We start from the raw sequence: 14,412 nt of genomic DNA, 5'->3' as shown, positions 1-14,412 counted from the left end.
ACTGAATTCCACAGCCAGGAACCACAAGGCCACCACCTGCAAGTTACAGGCATGATTCAAGAAAGGGGACAGTTTTGTGGGATAGTCTTGCGAAAATAAAACCTATTAAACCAGGAAAATATGTTGATGAATAAATTAAATATAATGCTGAGCTCGAGAGACCAGAAAAAGGATTTATTTTAAAAAATGGGGACAGAAGCGGGGAAACCAGAGGAAGTGGTATGTTGGCTGGGGAAGAGAATGAGTCAATTTACATAGCATTTGGGTTAATAGTTGGACAAGTTCTTTCAAAGAGCAGAGTCTAAGTGGTCAGTTGAAATGAGGAACTGAAATTTAAGAAACAGCAATTCAGCTGGGCACACACATTTAATAGTCATCAAACACATGCAAAACCTTTATTATGAAGATCTTGAGAAAATCTGCTTCATCACAAGCTAAAACTGATGTTTCCAGTGTGCCTAGTGACAGGAGTCTTGCTCTTAGTAACAGACAATGAAACCTATCAGTAGGACTTGAGTAGGAACGGTAACCTGAGGCTTTCTCTCTGAGAAACGTGTCTGCAGGTCTCACTGCAGTCAGGTTGTTGATCCCTCTGGGTGCGTTACTGAATTGGCCCATGGACTCCCGGAGGCTAAAGGAATTAAGTGGAAAATTGTTTGTTCAGCCCCTAGGTAACCACAGTGGGGGCATCTGGGAGAAGGCATGCTGATTTCCCTTCTATGGCAACTGAGAAATTTCTGAGAGAATAGGACTTTATTCTGTTTTTCTTCATCTTTTGTTGCGGTATAATTGTAAACAAAAAACTGGACATCATACATGTACACAGTATGGTGAGTCTGGACATGTATATTATTCTTGTGACCATCACCACAATCCAGATAATATACATATATTGTATTTATATATAATGTATCCAATATGTATAATATACCCATCACCTCCATCACCTCCCAAAGTTTCCTTATGTCCTCCTGCCTTTTTTTCTTGTAGTAAAATGAGATCTACCCTCTTGACAAACTTTTAAGTACACGATCCCTTGTTGTTAACTCAAGGCACTATGTTATACAGCAGATCTCTGGAACTTACTGGTACTAATTACTTCTGACCCAATAAAAGTCTCAACCCTTTGCTACTGGGCCATTGATTGATTAGGAAAAGTGGTGTGTAACTTCGTGTGCTATCGCTTAAAACAGGTCCTCTATGTCTCTCTCTCTCTCTCTCACAAACACACACACACACACACACACACACAATCAAATTAGCTTTAGAAGAGTTGCCGTCATAAGTTAATTGCTAACTAGAACCAGGAAGAAAATTCTCAGCTGCTCTCAATGCTACCAATATGTGCCTGTAAAAATCTGCATAAACCCCCATGATTCCCTGGAGAATTCAGTGGGTGTGGAGGAAGAAATTGCTTCAAGCAGAGATCTGACCCGTGACCAGAAATCTGACTCCATCAAAGGACAACGTTGCAGGCATTAGGTGAGATGCAATCTCGGCCGTTTGGCAGGAAAAACTGCAGGAAGTGGACTGGCCACCTGCCTGGGGCTGAGGGAGGAGTCCAGGCCCCTGGAGGTCTCAGGCCTTTTCTAAGGGACCTCGGAGGACAGCTGCTGCGGGACCAGGCATAGACCTGACTGGTGACTTTCCTGTTCCTGCGATCCCCGGTATAAAAGTTTTGCTTTGTCAAGGATCTTTGAGGCCAAGATTCTGGGAAGTGTGGTTATTGGCACCAGGTATCAAATAGAATAATCCTGTCGCCGAGATATTCACCTCTGCGGTGTGATTTCACATTCCTGAGAGGCTCAAACATCTGCTCAAAATTACTTCCCAGACCTCCTCCTGCGTTTCTCTGATCACAGAGGGGTTCTGCCCTGTTCTGTGAGCCCCAAAGTGCTTTCTTATGGGGAGGAGGTGAACAGAATGTGTCCCATGGTGGGCAGGGGAAGGAAAAGAGCCCCAAAGTTATCAGAGTGATGATTTAATTTATTTTTCTTTTAAGCAATGGAGTCTATTCTATGTACAACTCTGACACAGAAAGGCGGAGCTTTGGGGTTTGGGGCTAGATTGTTGGGATTTAGGTCCCTCCTGCTGGACCCCCAACTTTGGCCCTCCTTAATTTTGAAAACTATTTCAACTGAGACCAACCCCTTCAAAATAGTAACTGTTCACCTTTAAACTGTGAAAACCCAGGCAACGATGACTAGGTGAAGCTGAAATCTATTTATGATCTAATCCCCCTTGGTATGAATTAGTTTAAATCAGAGTTCTGTTTCTTCCTAATAACTGGTTGAAATAAATGCAGCCGAGGATGTTAATTTTGATCAAATAGAGGGAAAATAAAATTAGTTTGAAACACGTGGCAGTTGTGAGGTGGGGTAGCCATGATGTAAAGTCTCAGGAGGGAATTGGACACTGAATCTGGTTACAAGAGACACAAGGTAGGATACTGTGACTGTAAGGAGTAACCTATTGCCACCCAATGTGGCACTTAGGCCACTTATTGCCTGTGTGACCCTGGGCAAGTTATTTGACCTCTCTGCGCCTGTGTTTCCTTATTTGTAAGATGACCATAATAATGGAACATATTTTGTAGTGTTGTTTTGAGAATCAAATGAGTTGATTTTTTAAAGCCTTAGAACACCGTCTGAAACACAGTGAGTCCTCTGTAGGTGTGCAAATTAACCATTTTTTGACGGAGGATTCACAGTTGTAAATGGTGTCTCTGCCAGAAAGGTCACACACACTGAATCAATTTTATAAGTTATCATTTTCCTGACATCAACATGTACTTTTATTTCACTTAGAAGTGATGTGATAAAAGTTGGTCTATATCTTCAATATGATGTTAAAGAAATCAATGATCTTTTACATCAAAAACTATATGGCTATAAAAGATATAATAAGATATGCAAACTTTTGAAGGAAAAAAGTGTAAAAAATGCTGCATCTGAAAAATAAAAGCAAAAGAGTTTGTCACCAAAAAGTATCCTAGTGCAAAGAGTGATCAGGTGTGTCTGGTCGCCAATATGAAACAAAAATTGAATTCAGATGTTTTGGGAACAAAAAATGATTTAGCTGACAAGAAACTTCAGAGTATTATGGCAGGAACTGAGAAATTGACATAGGACTCAGAGATGATATGTAAACCTACTACTTCTGATTATTCTGATTATTTTAACTACTACTATTTTAATTATTCCTATAATTCTGTAATAGAAATGAGAAAGTACAGTTTCACTGCTGAAAGAGGCCATCAATGGCACTGAGTCCAAACACATATCTGGTACCTGACGCTGTCTTTGCCAAGTAGAATTCAGACTATGATTCATCCCTACCTTTTCCACTGAGAACCAGCTACTAAAATGTAACTAACATGGTACATCACCCAGAAGATGTAGTAAACCTATTCTGAATGTTGTGGTCTCAAATACAGTCTCAATTAAATTAAGAGACATCTCCAGACAGTCAGGTAGCCTAGTCAACTGGGAAGTTAAACTTAAATATATCCCCTAGGTTAGAGCTTCTCAAACTGTACTGTACACCCGGATCACATGGGGGCGTTCCTGAAAATGCAGATTCTGATTCAACGGCTGCACAGGGGGGACCAGCTGAGATTCTGGACTTGTAACAAGTTTCCATGCGATGCTGATGCTACTGGTCTAGCCACAAGAGCCTCCAAAACCCTCTCCAGAGCTGGCAGGAGAATGCTAAGTAACAATGTTAATTTTGTTCAGAGAGGTAAAGTATATGGGAAAACTCTCAAGCCCCAAACACAGGCCGCCCACTGTGTTAGGGTAATCTGTCTGGTTCCTTGTCTCATTTCAGTCCCTGGACTGTGCATCTACCTGGCAGGCATGAAATGCCATCATCAACAGTGACAGCCGAGTCTCAAGCCTACCCCCCAAGCCACCTGTCTCCTAGCTAAAAACATGCCACTCTCTGAAACATTATTTGAGTTTTGTGAAGCTGTGAAAGCTGTGGTTACATATAAACAGACACCAACGAAGAAAGATGCATATACAAATGGCAGGTGATGAGGAAAAGCAAGCAGAAAAGAATCAGAGAATGTTTGCTAACTAGGAAAAAAAAATCCTGTGTAATGACTGCCTTTGGGTTCCGCCTGGGATACTCAGCTGAGGAAATGATCATTGCATTTTCTACATTTGTAAGTGAAAAAGCTAAATATCTGCATGAAAAGATAGGACAAAATGAATTCAATATGCTGTAAACTACCCCTTATGTCTGAGTGGGAACAGGGGTTGGGGTAGACAGTGGGTACAAACCATTGTTGATCACCTGCTGTATAAAAACTGCTTTACGTGGGTATCATTTAATTTCCACTCAACCTCAAGAGACAAGCACAGGGTGAAAGTACCCATTGCGCAGTTGAAGAATCTGAGACTCAGAGAGGTTACAGAACTTGCCTAAAATTTATGTATTGGCAGAACCAGACTTTTCGATCCTTTTCTTTACCATAACATTTTGTAATATGAGTCCAATAGACTGAACACTGTAGATAGATTTCTGTTTTGATGTTGGGTTTTTGGTTTTTTTTTTTTTTTTTTTTTGAGTACCTAGAAGAACTATAACCACTAGTACGTGGGGTGTGTCTAGGAAAGGGCATATTAAGGACAGATGCTTTTCAAAGTAATTTTTAAAAACAGAAAATAGATAAACATGGAAACATTCAAATAGGATATAAAGCTACACAAGGAAAAGTAAAATCTCCTCTGCCTCCCTTCTAGAAATGGGACTGTTGGATGGGCAAGTCAGAGTCTCTACGGACGAAGTTCCAGCACGAGGACATTAGACAGACACCCGGGATGATTTAGGGGCACAAAGAAGGTAAGAGCTCTGACCTAGCTCTCCCCTAAAAGCGAGTCCTTCACACTGAGGCTGCTGTCACACACCCTATTTGATTGGAAGTTTCATTTTCCTTCCTTTCTCAAAGTTACCTTGAATCTACAAGCATTTGCTGATTAAAAAAAAAAAAATTGCAAATGGCATTGTTTCCCACCAACTAGTGGGTGATAAATTTGAAATCCCAGAGCTAAGTTGGTGAACAGATCAGGTCTGTTTCCACCTGTCTGTGCTCCCAGCAGAAGCGTCATGTGTCTGTGAGTCACAAGACCTGGCCAGCTGCTTCTGGCACGTTCACTGCACCTCAAATCTGCAGCCAGCCCAGAGGCTTCAAACAAAGAACTGTTTTTTGTTGTTGTTGTTGTTGTTGTTGTTGTTGTTGTTTTCATTTTTGTTGCTGTTGTTTTGTTTTTATTTTTTGCTTTTGCTTTTAATGATCCTGGATAGAAGTTTCATTTGATGTGCTATTTCGTAGAACCCGTGGGGAAGTTTATGCACTTTAACGGATTCCTAACGGCTCCTTGTTGGGTACCAAAATGGCATTGACATTGTTCTAGTCTCCTTTAACTTCTTAGAGCTCCATGATTGGAAGTGACCGTGGTGGCTGGAGCAGAAAACATTGCCCCAGGAAAACAAATGGAAATACACAGTTCTTTGTTAAAGTCTCCTTGGTAGCTAACACCGAAGATTACCTGTTTACCATGTAATGTAATATGGCAGTTATTCAATGATGATTGTTCTTAGAACAGCAAAGATCAGAAAGTGCTTTCTCTCCCCAGAGTTGCAGTTAGTAAAACTTGGTTAGAGCATTAAATTCACCTTGCTGTTACGTGAACACTGAGCGCAAAGAGGAAAAAATATAGCTAATCAGCTGCCAAGTGGCATGCTTTTTAATCCTCTCTAGCGACACTTAAGAAACAGGACACATCCTTTTTAATCAGCCTTGTCTTTAAAACTCTGTGAAAAACTGGCACTAGATACACAAAATTAGGAAAAGAAAGCTGAGCTAGGAGCAGTGAAGCATGAAAGTTGTTGAGTGAAACTTAAATGCATTTTTCCTTTTCAATCTTTGATCCAGTAGGTAACATTTTTTTTAAAGGAATTCTTTTGTTTCTGGCATGAAGAAAGAAGACATAGAGTATATTAACATACAAAGTCAACCTGTGCTTCAGTGAGTACTCTTGGCTAACTTCAAAGGTTGGTGTTCTGGATATTTAAGATTTTTTTTTGGATATTTAAGATTTTAAATCAAGAATGCACAAATCCTGGACTGCCGTTCCTAGAATATTCATATTCAATTTCTAGACTACAGTTTCTAGAAAAGTATAAGTGGTCAAGTAGATTGACACTAATCAAATGATTATTTTCCCATTTCAAGTTCCTGACCAGAATGAGGCGGACAGTCATTACGTTTAGATGTAATGCTAATTGTACTTTAGGGTAATAAGCAACTTAAACCCCCCAAAATTCAAAGTTTAAAATCATTAAACCAAGGGCAACAACAACAAAAAAAGAAGAGTATGAGCTATCAAAACAAATACAGTAGTAGGATTTTGACCGTGCCTTATTTATGGAAAGACAAACTTTCTTAGATTTTTCTACCACAGACGGTCCACGTCTTTCAACTTCAGTTTTGCTTAAGTACTCCATAGCGTGGCCCCACAGCAAACTTGGAGACCTTCAGAAAACAAAGGTGTGATACGCCATCCATGCCGACTGTAAAAACCCAGGTTGGTTTTATTGATCTGAGCCACAGCCTACAGAAGGGTGACAAGACAGTGATGTGCCCCGGTGAGAGAGGACCAGGCAGCAGTTTAGATGAATGGGAACACTAGTTGCTCCTCCCACTACCAGGAAGAAAAGTTTACCTGCTATGGATTCCTTGCATAATGGTATCCCCAGAGGTCAAGTCTTCGTCTGATAACTGTCCAACACTGTCAGTAATCGGCAGGTTCAGATAAAAACATCCCAAGTTTAGCCCTACCAACTTGACAAGACAGCTTTTTATCTCCTATAGTATATATTGATTTGAAGTTTTGAAGATTTGCTATTACACTGACCTAAGAGGTCGCTTTTTTTAAGTAAAATTACTTAACAACTTGCAACGCACAAATACATCCCAGAGTTGTATTAGTAATCATTCATTCCAGGGAAGGGGTTTTAAAAAAAAAGAAACAAAAAGAAATCATCCATTCAAATATTTATTCAAAAGACATTTCTTTATATGTACTATATGCCAGACACAGCTGTAAGCTCTGGGGAGAGTTTCCTGCTTTCGCTTATAGTTAGAGTATGTTTTTTATAAACAAAATTTAAATTTGATTGATAATATCTAGTCTAATTTAGCTTGCAAATATTTAAAAGAAGGAATTCATAACAAAAACATGGCCTAGAACGTATAAAATGAGAATATCTCAGTGTGATATTTTCCACTTTCTGGGACAAAAATGTCAAGGTAAGTGAGATAGAGTGGTTTGAAGCTATCGAGAAGGTTTAAAGTGGCCAAATGTGGTAAAGTTTCCACTTCCCTAAATGGTTAATACGAATTTTCTATATGGGAGATCAACAACATTCTCATAAAACACGTGTCTTAATCATTTACAAAGCATGGAAGCTACTCTGAAGATGTAATTATGCTTTGCCGGTCTTGGGAGGGGGCGTGGACATCGGAGTTCAGGTATTTAAAACCGGGTGGAGGTGCGGACAGGCTACTCCCGGGTGGAGGAGCGGTTAGAACTGCACTAGAATCTTGAGGAACGGCAGCAAGAGAAATAAAGGGGAAGAAGGTTGGGGAGGGGAGAGTCCCTTCTAAAAAGACTAAAGATGAGGTTACAAGGAAGGAAAAAAATTTGACTTGACACAGAATGCTAGTTTTCAGATCCTTTTTCTCCTTTTCCAATATTTCAATTTTCTCTTAAGCTCTTCCGAATTGTTCAAATAAGAGTGAATGTTTTCTTCATCTTGTTCATGAAACCCTTTACTCATACTCTCCTTAATGTTCCTACCAATTATGTATATACTCTCAATCTTTAAAAAAAAAAATCAAATTCCTTTTTATTTAGCTACATTTTTAAAAAAATGATTGAGTGCAGTGGACAACTTTACCATTGATAAAGGAGAGGGAAACACTTGATTTCCAAGCTATGACACTAGTTTTCTTTCTTTTTTATTTTCTTTTAAGTTTTTTTGCTATCTAAAAAAAAATTGAAACATAGTTGACATATAATGTAACATTAGTTTCAGGTGTGCTGCATAGTGATTTGACATGTGCATACACTGACATGGTCACCATGATGCGTCTAGGATCATCTGTCCCCATACAGAGTTATGACAGTGTTATTAACCATATTCCATGTGCTGTGTATTACATCCCTGTGACTTATGTGTACCCTCAACCTTTAACCTGGATGTGTTAAGGAAAGGCAATTTGAGTTATTTCATCTCTGTTCTGATCCATCAGACAAGTTACTTAAATTTGAGAAGGATTCAGCCTCCCTCTGTGAGATGAAAGTGTAGATAACACTTCAACTCCAAAAGAGACTATAAGTAACAGGACACTTGGCCTTAGGCTTCAACAACTCAGATTTATTGGCTCATATCACGGGAAGTCCAGAGATTGAGCAGGCGTTGAGGTTGGTTCAGTTAAGTAACTCCAGTTCCTGTTTCCTCAATTCTCCTGGCTGTGCTCATCTCTGAGTATTGGCTCATTCTTGGGGCAGCATCCCTTGTGATGACAAAACAACTGGAGAATTTACAAGATTCATATCCCTCTCTCACAATGTTGAGAAGAAGAAAGAGTCTCCCTTCTGGTGCTCTCTTTTAAACAGGGACATTCTTTTTTTCCTTTCTTAACATTTTTTATTGATTTATAATCATTTTACAATGTTGTGTCAAATTCCAGTGTAGAGCACAATTTTTCAGTTATACATGAACATATATATATATTCATTGTCCCATGTTTTTCTCTGTGAGATACCATAAGATCTTGTATATATTTCCCTGTGCTATACAGTATAATCTTATTTATTTATTCTACAATTTTGAAATCCCAGTCTATCTCTTCCCACCCCTTGCCCCCTTGGCAACCACAAGTTTGTATTCTATGTCTGAGTCTGTTTCTGTTTTGTATTTATGCTTTGTTTGTTTGTTTGTTTGTTTTTTAGATTCCACATATGAGCGATCTCATATGGTATTTTTCTTTCTCTTTCTGGCTTACTTCACTTAGAATGACATTCTCCAGAAGCATCCATGTTGCTGCAAATGGCGTCATGTTGTCGGTTTTTATGGCTGAGTAGTATTCCATTGTATAAATATACCACATCTTCTTTATCCAGTCATCTGTTGATGGACATTTAGGCTGTTTCCATGTCTTGGCTATTGTAAATAGTGCTGCTATGAACATTGGGGTGCAGGTGTCATCCTGAAGTAGGGTTCCTTCTGGATATATGCCCAGGAACAGGATTCCTGGGTCATATGTTAAGTCTATTTCTAGTCTTTTGAGGAATCTCCATACTGTTTTCCTTAGTGGCTGCACCAAACTGCATTCCCACCAGCAGTGAAGGAGGGTTCCCTTTTCTCCACAGCCTCTCCAGCATTTGTCATTTGTGGATTTTTGAATGATGGCCATTCTAAACAGGGACATTCTTTTCCTTTTGGTTTCCAAAAAAACCTCTCTCCTTGTTGACTCAGGCTGGATTCTGTCCCAAGGACCAATCCATTGTATTAGTTTGCTAGGGCTGGCATAACAAAATTCCACGGATTGGGTGTCTTAATGGAAATTAATTTTCTCATAGTTCTGGAGACTAAAAATCTGAGATCAGGGTGTCAGCAGGGTTGGCTTCTTCTGAGCTCTCACCTCAGCTTGCAAATGGTTATCTTATCCCCGTGTTTTCATATTGTCTTCCCTCTGTACCTGTCTGTGTCCAAACCTTCTCTTATAAGGACACCAGTCATGCTGAATTAGGACCAACTCGAATAACCTGATTTGAACCTAATGACCTGATGAAAGGCCCTGTCTCCAAATACAGTCACATCCTGAGTTACTGGGGGTTAGGACTTCAACCTATGAATTTTGGGAGGACACAATTCAGCCCCTAACACCCATTCTAATAACAGGGACCTGGGTGAGCACATTGGCTTAGGCCGAGATTCCAGACCAATGAGCTCATCCCCACAGCTAAGTCAAGCCCACGGCCAAAACACATCGGCGGCAACAGGAAGGGGGGAAGACTGGGTGAAAACTGGACCGACAAAAGGAGCTGGCACTCAGCAATGTTAACTGTGCGCGGGCCGGGCTGAGTGTTTGCCGGGATCTCTTCTAGCTCTGAAAGTCAATGATTTGAACTCCCAAGTATTTTTCGTCGTGATGCTGCTAAAAGCTAGCAAAGCAATAGGTGGAGCGTTGATGACAGTAGACCGGAAATAGGAGACTAAAGCATTCTGCTGCCAGAGAAGCCAGCAGGGCAAGATGACACACTCGAGGAAATGTGGCTCTCTTGTCTCTTGATTGTGGCAATGGAAAACCAGCCCATGAGTTCCAGGAACTGTATGTGGGGAGGGGGAAAGATGCCCAGGGTAGCTTGCATCTCATCATGTTGGATATGGTAAGAGCTCTGTAAACATCAAAGAGTGCAGACCAAGACCATTGACAGAAATGTTTCCCAGCTTTGGACTTAATCTTTGATTATGTTAGCTTAAAGCAGGAGAAATGGATGTTTTATAGGTTAAAAATAATTAAATATCAACAATTTCATAGTTCAACCTAATAAAGGCCTTTCCCAGTAAGCCTTAACATGTGTTCTGCAGATACAAACTACTATGTATAAATAGATAAACAACAAGGACCCACTGTATACAGTGTAGGGAATGACATTCAATACCTTGTAACAACATATATGTGCATGTATAATTGAATCACTATGCACAATGTTACTAACACAACATTGTAAATCAACTATACTTCAATATAAAACGATCCTGGTTCTAAAACAAAGCAGCAAATATACATACGAAGCAGGAAAGAAAGCTATTTCAGAACATGCACTCACTTGCAGCCTGATAGCCCCCACCGACCCCATTTACCAGGCAACAGAAAACGTTAATAATGACAGTCTTAACTGAGAAAAGCGTAATTATATTTCACATGGTCTGCTTTCTATGTTAGGCAATATGCGATACATCTAAAAGCATTCAAACAAACTAACCAAAATTGTGGTCTTTTTGAGTCTTGGTTATCTTGGATATCCTTATGTATGCTAAGTTACTGAATTCCCAACTATAAATGGGAAAATAGGATTTTCTGAGTTTCATACGAAGAGTCGAAAAGTGATTCCGCTCCCTAGCCCTACCTTCCACCTTCCCTCTTTCCTAACTTTATTGGCACTGAAATCTCAAGACGTATTTGATGGCTCGTTTGTTTTGTTTGGATCTCAAACAAGCCTTAATGGAAAAGAAATATTGGCCCCAGACTAAGTGAATCCCACTAACTTACTATAATATTATTTTTGGTTTAGAATTTAGTTCTCATTTTATTTCCCCTAAGTGTGCACAGAGATTGAAGCATTTTTTTTAAAAAGACTTTTTCTTCCTTACTCCACTAAAGGTCTTTTACTTTTATAGAAATTTTACACAGAAGAAGTTTCTCTTTATTATTTAATATCTCTCCCTTTAAAACGATGGTTGACATATGTAAGGTTTACATTGATAAAGAAAAATGGGTAGGCTCCCTAAAATCTGTCCTGTAAGTTTCTAATGATTAAAAAAAATCACTTACAGGTCCTCTATGGGAAGTTATTCGAAAGAACCTTAGTAAAAGGTTTCACGTTTAGATTGCTTTATTTCCCATGTTCTCACAGAAAAGCAATTTTATCTGCACAGAATCTGAGAAACTTACATTTCTAAGATTTTTGCAATAGAGCAAGACAATTAGCTGCTGAGCACAGACTTTAGGCAATTCTGTTGGTAGAGCAACACAGTGTTTAACGAAAACACAGGAGAACTCTTTCTATTTGAAAAATGAAAGAATGTCACTTTTCTTTTTCATTTTTCCAAAGGTGATCTCTAAAAAATGCTTTTCTATTCTTCAATTACTAAGTTTGTTGAAGTTTAATTATTCATGTGGCTCTGATTGGCAAAGTGCAGTCACTTTTTTTTTCCGTCCACTCAGACACAAATGCTGGCCTGCGTTACAGCTCACCGTGGGAGGTGTTTCTTCTGAATTAAACGAAAGAAGAATGTTCTGAAATTATCGCTTAGTGCCCCTCCCACCAACCTCCCCCCATACCCTTTGAAAGACTATTAAAATCAAGGCTGAACATGATTTTTGGTAAAGTGAAATTCTGGGCTTTTTATACATTAGTTGAAACTTAACAGAGACAGGTGTTAGCATTTGCATTTAGGTTCAAGGAGGAAATGAACATACGATCTGGAGTTAGGTTGCTCTAGAAAAATCCAAAGATTTAAAGTTAATCTAAACCTTAAAATTAGTCAAAATATGATCTGACTCTCTAGTACTACAAAAATAAAGGACATTAAGATCATGCCAAGTAATACTCCCTCTGTTCTAGGAGCTGGTTAGGGCACCCTTGGGGCATCTTAAGAGTCAAATTCTTTTGTCCCCTTAATGAAGGCACTGGGGATTGAATGCTTAGCATAAATAAGGAGGTGCAGGACCTCATGCGTGCCAAGCAAGTATACCACTGACCTATACCCCTCACTCCTGTTAATAGTCAAACATTTTAAGAGCAATATTGAGGAAAGAGGGTAGATGAGCAGACTAGGAAACTGAGTTGCGTGAGGACCAATGTATGGAACGAGAGATGCCAGGACTGAAGAGAAGGCTAAGGGAGAGACAGACACTAGCACCCAGCTAGCGTCTCTTCTGTGCCAGGAATTGCACTAGGTGCCTTCTAGAACCTTGCTCAGTTCTCAGAATAATCCCGTCTGTAGGGAGTGTTACCTCCACATTCCCAGCGGCAACTTGCGGCAAGACTGCATTAGTCAGTGACAGAGCTGTGACTCCACTCCTGATGTCAGAACTCGCACTTTCCTGCCCACCATCACCTGCTGTAGGTTCTCGAGAAAATTATGTATCAAGAGTTGCTTCACTCAACCCTTAGTTCAACACTGTTTGGGGCCCCTGAATATATGAGGCCCTGTGCCAAGAATTCTGCCCAAAGCGAGCTTCTGGCTTCTTAGAGGACACAAAAATACGTACCCAAAAGGCTGTAATGGAAGGTGGGGAAAGTAATATGAGAAATACCATTAATGTGCTTCAGGGGAGGAAATATTGCTGCTGAAGAAGAAACGCGTCATTGGAACTGGGCTTTGGAAGACAGGGACGCGGATGTGCTGAGATGGGGCGGGGAGGGCACCCCAGGCAGCGAGAACAACATAACTGTGGGAAAAGGAAACGCGTGTCTAGGAAACATCCAATGGTGCAGCGTGGCTCGAAGGCGGGGCAAGAGCAGACAGACTGACAAGGAACGTGTTGGAAGGATGGATTGACCTACATGAGAGGGTCAGAAATGCCAGCATATGAGCTCTGTTATGTTCGGTAGGCCATGGGGAGCCACAATTGATTTTTTTTTTTTAAATTAGGGCAATTACAATGGCCTCACTGGGTTTTTTGTATAAAGAACATACGGCATGGCAGAATAGAAGGTGGGAGGAGGTTGGAAGGCTTTTGTTTCTAAGTGCGAGGTAATGAGAGCCTGAGTTACTGTGCTGTCCAGTCTTCTTCCATTTCTTTTTTCTTTAATGATGTCTTCAAGACAAAATTTTGTGTATTTTTTAATTTAGTTACCATATTTATTATCTTAAGTTTTAAAATTAAATTTTTAAATTTTTATTCCATTTTTAAATGTTACACTCCATTCGCAGTTATTACAAACGGTTGGCTGTATGCCCCGTGTTGTACAATATAGCCTTGACCTATCTTACACCCAGCAGTTTGTATCTCCCACTTCCCATCCCATATTGTGCCCCTCCTCCACTGGTAACCACGAGTCTGTTCTCTATAGCTGTCTGCTTCCACTTCTTTTTAAGCCCACCCAACCCTCATTCATGCCACCCAACTGCTGGCCCATCATATGGAGTCTTGACCCACCTTTCTTTGCCTTTTTTCAATCTCCTTTGCCTTCTCCTCTTTCCACTAACCGAGATCCTTGGCTCCCTGACTTCTGCCTTTAACTCTGGGCCCCATGTCTTTGACCTTCATCCTTACTTTCCTGGTGTTCGGACAAGCGTTTTCTGCTGCGCCCTAGGCTTTGATTCACTTTCCCATCCTTGGCTTGTTCCATCATCTCAGGTAGGCTCATGATGCCTCCTCCTCGGCCTCAGCCCTCCCTCATGTACAGGTCAGGATTCAAGGTTGCAAACAGAAACTACTCTAGCGAGTTTAGGACAAAGAAAAAAAATGTTTTAATTTGATAAAGGACGTTTGGTACCTCATGGAATTTTCAAGAGTGATGGTGAGTCAGGCTCAGAGGCACTGCAGCCAGGATCTACGCCCACATCATCTTGTGAGAGCTGCTCAAGGGGAGTGGGTAC

The 14,412-nt window shown here is 40.3% G+C and overlaps 1 long non-coding RNA gene across 3 annotated transcripts in view; it reads left to right on the top strand.

Moving 5' to 3' along the window:
• The first annotated feature begins 1,365 nt into the window (after positions 1-1,365).
• LOC135318630 (uncharacterized) overlaps positions 1,366-14,412 on the top strand; it is a 35,744-nt gene continuing 22,697 nt past the window's right edge. The window contains exons 1-4 of one of the 3 annotated variants that reach the window (XR_010376910.1): positions 1,366-1,482; positions 4,749-4,848; positions 5,963-6,060; positions 12,029-12,151. This is a non-coding gene — a long non-coding RNA (uncharacterized LOC135318630). Of the gene's footprint in view, positions 1,483-4,748; positions 4,849-5,962; positions 6,061-12,028; positions 12,152-14,412 lie in introns of those variants that run through there. The other 2 variants (XR_010376912.1, XR_010376911.1) reach the window with 2 other exon arrangements.

Source organism: Camelus dromedarius, chromosome 19, assembly GCF_036321535.1.
Source record: "Camelus dromedarius isolate mCamDro1 chromosome 19, mCamDro1.pat, whole genome shotgun sequence".
Lineage (NCBI taxonomy): Eukaryota > Metazoa > Chordata > Mammalia > Artiodactyla > Camelidae > Camelus > Camelus dromedarius.
The sequence above is the reverse complement of the archived record's forward strand: the minus strand, read 5'-3'. Positions and strand labels throughout refer to the sequence as shown.